The following is a 6226-nucleotide window of genomic DNA, read 5'->3' on the forward strand; positions in this document are numbered from 1 at the left end:
CTGCGATGAACACTGGGGTACATGTGTCTCTTTCGATTCTGGTTTCCTTGGTGTGTATGCCCAGCAGTGGCATTGCTGGGTCATATGGCAGTTCTATTTCCAGTTTTTTAAGGAGTCTCCACACTGTTCTCCATAGTGGCTGTACTAGTTTGCATTCCCACCAACAGTGTAAGAGGGTTCCCTTTTCTCCACACCCTCTCCAGCATTTATTGCTTGTAGACTTTTGGATCGCAGCCATTCTGACTGGCGTGAAATGTTACTTCATAGTGGTTTTGATTTGCATTTCTCTGATAATGAGTGATGTTGAGCATCTTTTCTTGTGTTTGTTAGCCATCTGTATGTCTTCTTTGGAGAAATGTCTGTTTAGTTCTTTGGCCCATTTTTTGATTGGGTCATTTATTTTTCTGGAATTGAGCTGCAGGTGTTGCTTGTATATTTTTGAGATTAATTCTTTGTCCGTTGCTTCATTTGCTATTATTTTCTCCCATTCTGAAGGCTGTCTTTTCACCTTGCTTATAGTTTCCTTTGTTGTGGAGAAGCTTTTAATTTTAATTAGATCCAATTTGTTTATTTTTGCTTTTATTTCCAATATTCTGGGAGGTGGGTCATAGAGGATCCTGTTGTGGTTTATGTCGGAGAGTGTTTTGCCTATGTTTTCCTCTAGGAGTTTTATAGTTTCTGGTCTTACGTTTAGATCTTTAATCCATTTTGAGTTTATTTTTGTGTATGGTGTTAGAAAGTGTTCTAGTTTCATTCTGTTATAGGTGGTTGACCAGTTTTCCCAGCATCATTTGTTAAAGAGATTGTCTTTTCTCCATTGTATATTTTTCCCTCTTTGTCAAAGATAAGGTGTCCATAGGTGCATGGATTTATCTCTGGGCTTTCATTTTGTTCCATTGATCTATATTTCTGTCTTTGCACCAGTACCAGGCTGTCTTGATGACTGTGGCTTTGTAGCAGAGCCTAAAGTCAGGCAGGTTGATCCCTCCAGTTCCACTTTTCTTTCTCAAGATTGCTTTGGCTATTCAAATTTTTTTTTGTATTTCCATATAAATTGTGAAATTATTTGTTCTAGTTCTCTGAAAAATACTGTTGGTAGCTTGATAGGGATTGCATTGAATCTATAGATTGCTTTGGGCAGTATACTCATTTTCACTATATTGATTCTTCCCATCCATGAACTTGGTATATTTCTCCATCTATTTATGTCCTCTTTGATTTCTTTCACCAGTTTTTTATAGTTTTCTACATATAGGTCTTTTGTCTCTTTAGGTAGATATATTCCTAAGTATTTTATTCTTTTCATTGCAATGGTGAATGGAATTGTTTCCTTAATTTCTCTTTCTGTTTTCTCATTGTTAGTGTAGAGGAATGCAAGGGATTTCTGTGTGTTGATTTTATATCCTGCAACTTTACTATATTCATTGATTAGCTCTATCAATTTTCTGGTGGAGTCTTTAGTGTTTTCTATGTAGAGGATCATGTCATCTGCAAACAGTGAGAGTTTTATTTCTTCTTTTCCAACCTGGATTCCTTTTATTTCTTTTTCTGCTCTGATTGCTATGGCCAAAACTTCCAAAACTATGTTGAATAGTAGTAGAGCGGGCACCCTTGTCTTGTTCCTGACTTAGGGGAAATGCTTTCAATTTTTCACCATTGACTTCCCAGTGGCTCAGATGGTAAACTGTCTGCCTACAATGCAGGAGACCCGGGTTCAATTCCTGGGTGAGGAATATCTCCTGGAGAAGGAAATGGCAAGCCCCTCCAGTATTCTTGCCTGGAAAATCCAGAGGAGACTGGTAGGCTACACTCTCCATGGGGTCACAAAGAGTCAGACACGACTGAGCGACTTCACTCACTTTTCACCATTGAGGATAATGTTTGCTGTGGGTTTGTCAAATATAGCTTTTATCTTTTTAAAATGTCTGATTATGTCATTTCTCTCACCCAGTAGCAATGTCTGGACCCTGCCACTCCGGCCTGTCTTGTGCCATTCCCTATGTTCCAGGCACATAACAGACTCTTTTCCTACCTTTCTTCTAGACTCAAGGACTTCAAAGGGACATGACTGAGTGACTTCACTAATCACTAAATTACTCAATGATATTAATATTTAAGTCTAATGCTAGGTTTTAAGTTTCTGAGGGCAAGGAAACATGTTGCCTATATTATATAATATATATTTTCAATATTATATATATATATATATACACACCACTGTATGAATAAAACCTAATAGTCTGCACTTTATACATATTTGTTGAATTAATATATGAGTGAATGTATTAATGAATTCAACACAAAACAGTCATATAAGGCCAGTGTACACTAAACAATAAAAATAAAATATATGAATTACTGCAATAATAAATAAATCTGCAATAAACAGATTTTCATAATCATTAGAATGAGGGGTACACAAGCAAGAATCAGTTTTGGAGGCCAGAACTATATCTCTTCTTCTGGAGAACAGTTTGATAGGCCATCTCTATCTAAGCACATGTTCAATACCTTTAAAGCTATTAGAACTTAAAGGGTTCAAAACAACACTATTAATCATTAGTATATTTGTTTGGCTTTTTTTTTCCTGCAAGGGTAAAAGTTATTTTGAAAGAGAGTAGATTAAACCAAGGACAGATGATATTGACTATCTCAGCAATTTTCACTATTTAAAATAATAAGTTCCTGTCATAGATAAATGTTTGAATTGTTAGAATTCAAAAGGTTTTGCAATAGCATCTTCAAAAGAAGAGTAGCAGAAAAATGCTCTTAGATATTACATGAATTCAATAAACCTTTAAGAATGCTATTTATTTAAAAAAAAAAAAAAGTGAAGCTTAAACCTTACTGGAAACAACACACTGGAAAATCAATTAGAAGTGGATTCTAGAATTAAGGTAAAAATAATAAAATAAAAATTTTAGAAATTATTGTAGGTCAAAATCCTCTAGACTTTGAGATGGGCATAAATTTCTTAAATAGAACACACACAGAAAAATCACTGATCACAAAATAAATGATTGGCAGATCAGTTTTTATGAGATAAAAAAAATATATATTAAAAGATACTTTTAAGAGACCACAAAGGGAGAAAATATGTGTCATATATGTATCCTTAGAAGAACTCCTATTCAATAAATCATACAAATTAAGGAGAAAAACAACAATATTTTTTAAAGATATGAATGAAAACTTGAGCAGGCTTTTAACAAAAGAAGATATCCAAATGGCCAATAAGCTTATGAAAAATTGTTCAATGTTATAAATCATCAGAAAAACAGTAATTAAAACCACATTGTGGTGGGTAAAGAAGAAGGGATAAATTGGGAGATTGGGACTGACATATATATACTACTATATATATATAATAGATAACTAATAAGAGCCTACTGTATAGCACAGGGAACTCTACTCAGTACTCTGTAATGGCTTATATGGGAAAAGAAGTCTAAGGAAGATTGGATATATGTATTTGTATAATTGATTTACCTTGCTGTATAGCTGAAAGTAAGACAACATTGTAAATCAACAATAATCCAATACAATTTTTTTTATATAAAACCCACAATGAGATAATGTTACATAGCTGATGGTTACAACTTAAACTCACAATACTGATTTGAGGCACTTAAATGGATCAACAGTGCTCTCATACATGTCTGGTGGTATCGTAAATTTGTACAACAATTTTATGAAACTATTGTCAGTATCTTCTATAGCTAAATATTTGCATATCATATAACCAAGCAATTCATGTGCAGCAGAGTCATATATAAGAATTTTCATTAAGCACAATTTACAATATTTAAGAACTAAAGACAATGACCATCAACTGTGTAACAGGAAAGTGAAAGTTGCTTAGTCGTGTCCAACTCTTTGTGATCCCATGGACTGTACAGTCAATGAAATTCTCCAGGCCAGAATACTGGAGTGGGTAGCCTTTTCCTTCTCCAGGTGATTTTCCCAACTCAGGGATCAAACCCAGGTCTCCCGCATTGCAGGCAGATTCTTTACCAGCTGAGTGACAAGGGAAGAACTTGTGTAACAGGATTATTAGTGATTAGTGAAGTCGCTCATTCATGTCTGACTCTTTGTGACCCCATGGACTGTAGCCTACCAGGCTCCTCGGTCCATGGGATTTTCCACGCAAGAGTACTGGAGTCGGAAATGTATGTTATATTCATGTAATGAACTACTCTAAGCAATGAAGTAGAAAATACTACTCTTTTAAGCAATAAAATACAGAAATCTCAGACTCATGCTGAGCAAAAGAGCCCCAAACAGAAAATGCTGCATACTACATTGTTTCATGTGTAAAATGCTTAAAATAAGTTGAAACATCTACAGTGAGAGAACTCAGAATAGTGGCTACATTTGGGGGTGTGTAAAGACTGAGGGACAGGCACGGGAGAGACTTCTAGGGATTCAGGTAACATTCTATACCAAGATTTTGGTGCTGGTTACCCTGGTATGTTCACTTTATAGAAAATTACTAGCCTGCAAACTTAAGATTTATCACTTTATTATATATATATATATATATATATATATATATATATTTGCACTCCAATGAAAAGTTTACCAAAATTATTAATAAATGACAAAATAAAAAATATCATGTGCAAAGATCTATAATCAGTTCTTAGAGTTAGATCAAACCAGTAGATGGCTACAATATTCAGTTCAATAATTAATGTCCAAATAGCTGATCATATTAACCAGGATTGATGCTGTCCATTGAAGTAATCAGCTGTAGTTCATAAATCAGACAATTTGCAAAACTTTGCCTTCTTAATTTTCCCTTCTTGGTTATAATATTGCAAGACTTATAATCCAACTTTGTCAGTTCCCTTTCAATTTTGCAGAAATAAAGCAATATTAGTGGCAAGCCAAAGAGTCTTGATTCAATATTTATTTTGTGAGATAATTTTTTTAACATAACGAAAAATTCTATTAACATAAATCCACTCTTTAGCGTTTAACTTACACCAGTATACATTTTAAGTTTATATAACTCTTCATGCTTAGTGGAAATAAAACTTGTAAATTATATAGACTATTTATCATGAGGCATACACTAGGGCAAATACTTTCTACAGTTATTGCCTTTAAAATTCACACCACTCTGTAATGCAGTTACACTATTTTGTCTTATTTAAAGATAAGGAAACTGAGGTTTAAAGATGATACCTCTTCCAGGTGCTAGTGCTTGGATTCAAACCCAAGCTGTCACTGCAGAAGCTCAGGCACATAACAATTTAGCTCAGTGCTGAGGAATTAAACCTTAGGGGTGTCAGCCTTAATTCCAGAGATGGTAGCAGTTAGAGATCAATTGCAGCATCTTGATTCTGTCTTTACATAGTTTCTCTTTATTTACTTAAGTGGTCTCAATTTGTTTTTTATGCATTTAAGTGCTCAATTATGGTAATACTATTCTCAGGGGATTTGCTCTTCCTTCTCTCTGCTTTTTATGTGATCCCAGAGGCTTCCCTTATTGAAATATGGGCTTGATTTTCTCCCTGATAAGTTTATCATACTAAGCTTTTGGGGGGTTGAATTCTCTGATACTGCCTTCCATTATAGAAGACATTGCATTATGGGCACCTCCCTATTTTTGAAAATGTAATGGTTCTTTAACAAAATACTTGATCGATGCACTTGCTTGTGGAAAGGCATTTCTAGTGTCCTTGACGTACACCGATGCTTTTCTCTTTGCTTCTGCAGATGTTGCTTTAAAGCTCAATGTAGTTATGTCTTTTGAACATATATCATCCATAGTTAGAAGATTGTATCATCCACCATTTAAGAATTATTTCATCTTTAATGTCTTAGAATGAGAAGATTTATGCATTGTTTGCTTCCTGTAGTTTAGGCTGATAATGCTTGGCAAATATTTAAAATGCTGAAGGTATTACATGCTGAAGAGTTAGTGTTAGCACTGGGTGTTTTGATTGCTTGTCTGTTTACATATCACTGAAGACACCACTCTGTCTTTATCTCTCATAAGAGTGTAATGCTGAGACTGGAAATAGACATGCCAAATATAGGAAGTACAAATAATCTTTTTACCTTTTATTTTGCAACTAGAATAGTGGACATGGCATATGAGCAGTTGTAAAAATTAAAATGATTAAAGGTTTGGGTATATCTCAAACATTTTATCCCACGTTCCACTCCCACTGCCATTCTACATCAATTTGCAAAAACATGGGTGCATATTTTTTTT

The sequence above is a fragment of the Bos javanicus genome, chromosome 3 (assembly GCF_032452875.1).
Source record: "Bos javanicus breed banteng chromosome 3, ARS-OSU_banteng_1.0, whole genome shotgun sequence".
Taxonomy (NCBI): domain Eukaryota; kingdom Metazoa; phylum Chordata; class Mammalia; order Artiodactyla; family Bovidae; genus Bos; species Bos javanicus.